Source organism: Eucalyptus grandis, chromosome 3 (assembly GCF_016545825.1).
Source record: "Eucalyptus grandis isolate ANBG69807.140 chromosome 3, ASM1654582v1, whole genome shotgun sequence".
Taxonomy (NCBI): Eukaryota; Viridiplantae; Streptophyta; class Magnoliopsida; order Myrtales; family Myrtaceae; genus Eucalyptus; species Eucalyptus grandis.
Window position 1 is genome coordinate 11,468,639 of NC_052614.1, and position 9,057 is coordinate 11,477,695.

A 9,057-nucleotide genomic window follows, 5' to 3' on the forward strand; every position below is an offset into this window, starting at 1 on the left:
CATAGTCCTCTCCTCGGCCTCGCCATTCTAGTCGGCGTCGTCGCTCAGCAAGTGGGGGCGGCATCGTCCTGCCGCGAGGCGGGTGGAGCGGGTGATGGCCTCGAGCTCCTCCTCATCCTCCTCATTGACTGGCTCGTCGAGCTGGATTGCTCCTCCCCCTCGACCTGTCCGACAAAGGCCTCGCCGAACGCACGCTTGCTCGCCCGGATCTAGGCAAGCATCGCCGACCTCGGGCGAGGACCGGGCGGCCTCGCCCGGGGCGGGCAATGGTCACCAGCCCCCGCAAGGGCCGGCGTGCCCGAGATTCGGCGTCCTTGCCCGATGTCAGCAGGGTCGCCACTCACTGAGGCCGGCGGGCCGGCTACCCCGCCCAACCTCCGGCAGCCATCGTCGGCCCCTGCGATGGGCAACGGTGGAAGCTCCGGTGCCTTTTTTTTAACAGTTTTATTTTTTTAATAAATTTAGCTTTTCCTTAGTTTTTAATCTAATTTTTAAAGATTTTGAATAAAAAAATAATTTTAAAAAGCCATATAGAAAATAAAAATTCATTTAAAAATATGACGCCGGCGTCACGCTCGCAATTCCATTAACTTTCTTGGACGATGTTAAATTTACACTAATTGAACCAACTTGATTTTTAGGGCTTGATGCACTTTTTGTAAGTTTTAAGACTAATTACACTTTTCGACGAAGTTTTAGGACTTTACAAACATATCCCAATTGAATTTCCTTCTACTCAAAACACAAGTTAGATTAAAGAGAAATAGTAGAATTCTTAAAGTAAAATGACAAGTGCAAAGTTAGGAAAAAGCATAGCCCCTATATTTTGCGGGAAACCAACGTGAGGGTCCAATCAAAATCAGTTATCTAATGTGGTAATATTAATAAATAAATAAATAAATAAAAAGACTATGTAGGAACTTTGCACAAATATTTATAATTAAATTGGTGAATTAAAGAAAAATGTAAGACTTAATCGATATCTATATAATAAATATAAAATTATTTGAGTTTCCTTTATATGTGTGTGTATATATATATATAAACTACCAGAAGAGCAGCATTTTTGCTGACCGTAGAATACTTTGCTCGTAAGTACTAAATTTTCATTATTTAATTTGAAGTCTAATGATTGAATTCCACCGTCGTCGTCATCGATTATTGTTACGGACACGCTGTCTTCTTTTCCTTTCTTTTTCACCATGAATTCCACACGCTCAAGTTCTCTTTCTTTTTAATTTCTTTCAGTGGATTTTTGTTCTTATCATCGTATTCAGGTTCGGATTGGGTTTCTTTCTTTTTATTTCTTCCTTGGATTGTGTAGAGTTCTTGATCCTTTTCAAGTTTTTAGCATTTAATGGTTTGTTTAGTAACTACACAATTTTATTCTTAAAATAGAAAAAGAATAAAATTACATTTGGCACAATGCACAAATTTTTTTATGCCGTAATATTTCTTTTTAATTTTTTAATAATTTGTTTAGATTTTTCTTTTTTCTTTTCTTCATTTTTTTTCTCTTCTTTCTCCTCACCCACTCGGAGCCGAGTGGTGACCCGACGACAAGTGGCAAGTCTCCACAGACCGATTAGAAGAGGAAGAATAAGAAGAAAAGGAAAAAAATGACTTGTTTCTAGAAATTTTCCCAAAATAAAAAATCATTTTTTAAATTTTATTTCTATTCCAAATTTATCCCTTAGCCACATTTCTATTCCAAATGGAATGAAAATATTAATTGACGTTATCAAATGGATTTTTGTTCCTTTTTTATTCTAGTGAACTAAAAAAAAAAACATAAAATTGAAACGTTACCATGCGGGCGACTTATGCGGTTTGATTGTCAAATTCTTTTATTTTGTCCAATCTTAAGTCGTCTAACAAATAATTCCTCTAACTTTCTTTGATTCGTACAATCAAATCATTTACTAGCTAAATTGTCGATTAATGAATATGCAAAAAAAAAAAAAAAAAAGAGAATTAATTACAATGGGTATATTAACACTTGATTAAATAAATAGGAAAATTAGAGGATTTAATTGCATACAACAAAAACTTATTCAGAAAACTAAAGGACTCCATTGTTTAAAATAAACATTAAAAATTCAAATCACCCAAATTCTTAAACTCTCAACGGACATAATCTATATTGTACCCTTTTTCTTTCTTTTTAGAATAATTGGTACCGATTTCACAAAATCTTTATAGATATCATAATACTAACATCATGCAACACTGGCCTCATATTTTTCATGGCCTTAGTAGTATCACGGACCTTGACTTCTCCCCTTGAATCCTAATTACGACGTAGAGGTTATGGCAATAGCAACACAAGGGGAATTTTGAACGCATGGTTGTTTAGCTCCTCGTTGGCAAGGTCGTTCTCATTGATGGAGGGGTAATCGACCATCCTAATGCGTCTGCCTCAATGCGAGTCCTAGCCATCATTGGAATTGAGAGGTTGTTCGTGATTTCCATGATCAGATTGTTGAACAATTGTTGTAGGAGATGGGGTCCCGCGAGTGTGGAGCACGAAGCACACCCCTTACAAAGCTTCGATCAAGCAATTGAGACCTTTGTCTCGAAGGAAGGCTTGGGACCAGCGACATGGCTGATTAGAGCATTCTCTGAGTTAAGAATAATAATACAGTAAAATGTAACCCAACTCAAGAATCACTTACATTGAACCCAAACCGTGTTTGCCTAGCTTGCTCTTTTGGAATTGTTCGTTTCTTTTAATCTCAGATAGTGGATATTGATTCAAAAACAACTTTCCTCCATCTCCAATTTCATAACCTACGCCTTCAATCACCAAATTTCTGAACTAGAAAGAGCAACATTCGTACATTCTCCACCAATATTCTCAACTGGATCAAGAGCTAGACAGTTAAAGGCCCCATTCTTGTCTTTTTACAAGCATGATCTACATCATACCTCATAAGTCTCCCTTTGACTTTGAACTTTTCATATATATGCTTAAACACTTGAATAATCTAGGGTTTGCATTTGGTCATCAGTTTGTGACAAAAGATAGGACTAAATAAGATAGAATATAAAATCCAAGGATTTTTTGTTATATTCTAACTATTGTTTGGTGTGTAATGTGTAAAAATCGGATATATTCACATAATAAAGATACATATTATTTAGTATAAAATGCATATTAATATAAGTGAAACAAAAATTTTATAAATGGATATTGTAAAAATCTTCCGTAACATGCTTACCTACTTTATTTTATTTTATTTTTTATTTTTTTTCCTTTTTAAAATTAATTTATTTTTTATTTCTTTCTTCCTTCTATCATTCTCTAATAATAAAATTTTATTAAATAGTATTCTATACTAAGATACCTAAAATAGAATTAAAATATGTAATAAATATAAATATATTGAATTTATATGATGAAATAGAATTAAATTCGAATATATAAATAAAAATCAGATTAAATTAAAATAACTAAATTGTCATTTTTTGTTATTTTGAATTTTCTTATATTAGAATTCAACTATTATTTATATGGAAATATAATTTTAATTTTGTTAATTTGAGAAGATTGTTATTCGATAAAAATAACTTTCCTATTATGGATCTTTAAAATTCTATCTACCTTTATCTCACATCCTTATGAAATAATTTTATATGATCTATATCCCCTTTCATATTTGACTTTATCTTATCTTGAGCAAACACTAAACAACAAACGTAGATAGGGATAAATTTTATTATATCAGAAATTTTATCCCCACTGTTAAACACAACCTACATGTGAAGAGGGTACACGATTTCCTCTTTAGAGCGTTGATTCCTTTTTTGATTTAATGGTGTGAAGACACATGGTGATATCAAAGCTTTTTTTTTTCTCTTCTTCTAATCACCACCGTGTGCAGGAAGATTTGATACCATCTTTACCATTTCCATCATCGGCTATCGCTCTTATCATTATCAGCCCCAACCAACACTATTATCTTCTTTCCCTCTTTCTTTATATCAAAGATGATTCCCCGTACTCAAGTTTTGTATCCTATTCAGCCTCTGATTGGGTATTTTGGGATTTTTGAATTCTTGTCCCACATCGGGACGCACAACCAAATATTCTCGTTAAGTATCGTAGTCCAAGGAGGCAATTGGACGCGCCCACTGAATGTAGTGAATGGGCCCTGGCCTAGCTTTGCGCTGGGATTTGGGCTCAGGAAAGTCCCAGGCCGTGATCTGCAGAGATGCAGTCTCGAAGATGAGAAGCGACTTTTGCGAACCGGAGTTCTAGGCTGAGACGCGTGCGGAGCCTCAGTAGACTCTGGCCCGAAGTTGGCATTGGCCGACCGTCACAGTCATTCACTAGGCCCTTACATCATCGTATGGGCAAACCGAACGGGGCTTACGCTTCAGCGGTCACCCTTTTTTTCAAAGAAGCGACTATAAGTACAGGAAAATTACATTGACCAACCTCGATTTGATGAATTGGTACTCCACGTACGATTTATCAAAAGAAAAGAAAATCCCTTTGCTTGTTTGGCCCTTCAGGCATCTCCTGATTTCGATGAATTGGTACTTTAGTGACGTGCTACACACGACTTGAGAAATAAATTAAGAGTATGATGCTTCATACATGTGCCTCACGTCTGTGTATTTTACTTGGTCGGTGTTTTAAAAATTAATTGGACTCGTGAATTCTAGGATATGGAGTATTCAGCCATGTCAAGGTACTTGGAAAAAGACGACAGAGCTTGTAGTCCAAGTTACATTAACATGAAGCCCACATGTCGTGCGGATTAATGAAACGTGTTCCCTGAAAGGGGCGTACAGCTTGTACAAGGAATCACATGGGAACAGAGCAAGCAACCGGAACTCATTGACTTCTTCAAAACCTTTTTTAAGATTGGCAGAATTAAGAATCTGATTCTCAGAATAGAAGCTCAGGCAGAACTCACCCTACGCTTCATCGTAAAGTGATGAACATTCCTTTCACCAAGTCGTTCTGAGTTTCTCGGAATGGAGGTCCGACCACAATTGAGGCCATTTTAAATCAAGGATCAGGAAGGTTTCCAGCAGAAAGATTTTGCATACATAGGAAAAATCCTTTGAGGTGGGAGGGGTAAAGGAAGATAAGTGTCTGTAAGCAACGATATATGACGACTATAATGAAGCACCACTGTTCTGGTGGTCAACAGCAGACAAGTAACTGAGAGTATCTGAAATGATACACAATGTTCAATACAGAACCAGATCACAGAATCAGACCTTGAACAGGCTCGTGCTTCGATGGCTTCGGCTCAGAAAGCAGTAGCCTTTGGAGACTCGGATAAATGAATCTGAGCAAAGTCATCCACTACTTTCTCTTCTGTTCCTCTTCGGCCATTCCCACTTTCTCCTTTGTCTTCTGGCCGACTTCCCAGCTGCCTTCGCAACTTGTTAAAAGCGCCTGTTACCCACGATGCCCCCGGTGAACACATAGCGGTTCTTCATAATGGCTGATCAAGAACTGCTAACTTTTTGCTCGGCTGCCACAAATGCTGACCCTCTGGTTTTCTCCGAAACTTGAAATTTTCGATCCACTTCCCTGACCTTGCCGCCCACAACTGCAGTACCCACACTGATTTTCTCGGTCAGCCCAATCTTTCTTATTGAAGTGACTTTTGATGAGGCGGTCGATGTCAACTGATGCTTCTCATCAAGGGACTTGGCTTTGTTCACTCCATCTTTGCCAATATGAAGCCCTTAGCCAGCATGCTGGTAACTACATCCTCTGCTTTTCGCAGCGGAGTCACCACCAGATGGACTTTTGTTTTCAGTTACCTGCAAGAAGAGCAATAATCAGGTTCATTATGGTCCTAAATTTGTAGCTTAGTAGAAAATATTATGCGACAGGAGTCAGGAGACTCAGGACTTTTTACTGGTGGTGCCTAGCATCAGCAGGCAGCTTGTAATCCGGAAGAGAGCAATGCTGACAGACATATCAACGATAGTTGCACCCTGACATTCAAAGGAGTTCAAAGTAAACCTTGCTGTCACGATGCATAAATAACAAGTAGATGATTTAATTTCCAACTGTCATATCTGTCTTGTTAACTAATGAAATATGACTACTAGGCAAAAAGAATCCAAATGTTACATATAAGAAAGACCATAGAGACGGAGATTTCTCTTCATGCAAATTCATAAATATGCCCATGAAAAAAAATGGTGACCAAGGGCTAATGATGAAGGACATTATAGGACAAGAACTAACCACGTTACCAACATATATGTTCGGCCAGAGTAAATTGAAGCCCCTAGTGTGATGAATCCATTCTAAATATTGTCCCTTCTGTTAGCCACAAGGATTTTAGTTCATCATGCAAGATAGATTATACTACAAGGTCTACAGGTGATTACCGTCTCAAATGCATCAGCTGATCAATCACAAGCACTATTACAAGGACAAGCAAAACCAAACAAAAGAAACAAACAATAGCTCAGGAAAGCCTCAAGAGCATCACTTCGTTGCTGCAACAATCCTAGACATAAATTCTTAATGATAATTAGCTAATTAAATACTTTCCATAGTATACGGATTTTTCCTTTCTCCCAAAGTAGTGACTTTGCGCATGTAGAAAGACTTAATGAATAGCTAGCCACTGTAGAAAGTATGGGATATTGGAAGGCCAAAAATGAAATGACGCGAGTATGATGAACTGTACTACCGAAAGCATGATGGCAGTCCCTGCTCCTGAGCATCCTTGAACGTGACATATGCAACTTGAGACCGCTCAGTGTCACTCGTGTAATTAGAAGAAGAAAAACATAAGAAATGTCGCTGTGAAACCAAATGATTGAGCGAGCAAAAGGTAGACTCAACTTCTTGTGCATCTCAACATATGCAATATCACCGGAAAATGAGAAGAACTCCTCTCTGTTGCTCCTAGGGGAGACATTGCTAACCTTAACAGTTGTTAGCTGCTGCAATGACATTTATATGGTAGTATTGACACCTAAATTCTTTTGCACTCATTTAGTCATTTATCACATTAAAAAATTAGGAGTTAATTTTATCCATAAAATAAATTAATTACATAGCATATAGATTTAGGTGCATTTATTTTTAATTTGCATTTTTTACATTTATTTACTGGACCGGTGGCGGATGGGTCAAATTAGTGGTTTTGAGTTTTGAATTAACAGGTCGGACTAAACCCATGAAAAGTGCAAATTGGCCCTGAGCTGTTTTCTGAAATTGAGATTTGAAATGAAGGTTTTTTGGAATTTAAGAAAATTGGGTTATAATCTTAACTTTAAAAAAATCAGTAAAAAATATTTAGGAAATAAGGAAATAAGATGATTTTTATAATCGGGGAGATTATAAGAAAATTTCGTGTATATTGAAAAGTGGATGAAATATTGGATGAAATATTTCACGAAGATCACATCTTTATTTGCTTAAGGAGCCACGTACGATGAAGAGGGGGGCTAGGTTTCTTTTGGTCGATCAAGGAAGAAAAACAAAAAAAGAAAAAGTGAAGAAGAAAAAAGACACAAAGTACAATAACGGGGGTGAGGGGCGTTCGTTCATCATTCGTAACCGACGTCGTCCCGACGGTCGCCCGGCCATGAGCTCCCTCTCCGCTCGTTCCCCGCCCCCGCTGTTGCCGAGCCGCTCTACCAACTTGACGCCGCCGTGCTGATCCGTGACGACCCCGACGCTGCCCCCGTCCGTTCGTCGCCGGTTGCCACCACCGTCCCCGGCGCTCTGCCCGACGCCCGGACGCCGCGTGTGAGCCCCTACGACGCCATCCTCTCGCTCACCGCGCCATCACCGCTGCGGATCTCCACTAGATCTACACGAGATCTCGCAGCTCGGCGACGACACTGGGCAGATTCGGGCACCTCCGTCGCTCGTCACCTGCCCATTCGCCGCCGGAGCCCGACGTTGCGACGCCGCGGCAACCCGAGATCATAAGACACCATCGCGTCTCGCCGCGAAGCTGTTCAACCCCCTTTTCCAAGAAAGCAGCCGCTCCGCGACCCAAGAGCATCACCCGGTTCAGCCGCCGTTCTTGCTTCCCTCAAGCCATCGCTCGCCCGGGGTAGGCTGCCGACCTCCTCGGCTCTCCGTCCACGCACGCTCAAAAGCCCGATGGCCGCGGCGGAACGCAAGAGTACAATCGGTAGGGGTGAGGGGACGTTCTTGTTCATCATGAACCGGACGCCGTCCCGATTTGCGCGCGCCGCTCCCTCTCCAGCTCGTTCCCAGCGGCGCCCGCTGTTGCCGAGCCGCTCTACCAGCCCGACGAAGCCGTGCTGATCCGTGACGGCCCCGACGCGCCACAGTCGTTCGTTTGCCCGGTTTGCCTACCACCATCCCCGACAGCTCCTGCTCCAGCCAAGACGCTGGCGCTGTGGAGTCTTTACGACGCTATCATCCTGCTATCCGCGCCATCACCGTCATGGATCTCCACCGAATCTCGCGGCTCGAGCGTCGACACTGCGGTCTGAACTCACCTCCGCTCGCTGGTTACCTCGCCCATTCGCCGCCGGAGTGCGGCGTTGGCCGACGCACGACAACCCGAGATCAAAGACACCACGCGTCTCGCTCTGCGCGTAAGCCGTTCAACCCCCTTTTGATTCCAGTGGGGAAGCCGCTTAAATCATGACCAGCAGCATCACCGGAGTTCGACGCCGTTCTTTGCTTCCCTCCCGCCATCGCTAGCCGCGGCGGCTGAACCTCCTCGGCCTCCGTCCACACTCGCTCAAAGCCCGGTTGCCGCGGTGCAACGCAGTGCCACCGCGGAGTGAGGGACGTTTGCACGCTCATCATTCGCACCGACGTCGTCTCGATTTGCCGGCTGGCGCTCCCTTCGCTGTTCCCGCAAAGCCGCCGGCTGCCGCCCGCTTACTGGGCCGGCAAGCCGCCCGCCGTGCTGATCCTCCGGATTGACAAACGCTGCCCTGCTCGCATTCGTGGCGGTTTACCTACCACCGTCCTCGACGCACCTCGCTTCGACGCCCAGCATCGCCGCGCTGTGGAGCTCCTCGACGCCATCCCTGCGCTCACCGCGCCATCACCGCTGGATCTCCACTGGGATC

General features: G+C 42.1%; 1 pseudogene; it reads right to left on the bottom strand.

The window, feature by feature from the left end:
• Positions 1-5,131: 5,131 nt before the first annotated feature.
• On the bottom strand, positions 5,132-6,945 carry LOC120291642 (annotated as a pseudogene).
• Between the last annotated feature and the right edge of the window lie 2,112 nt (positions 6,946-9,057).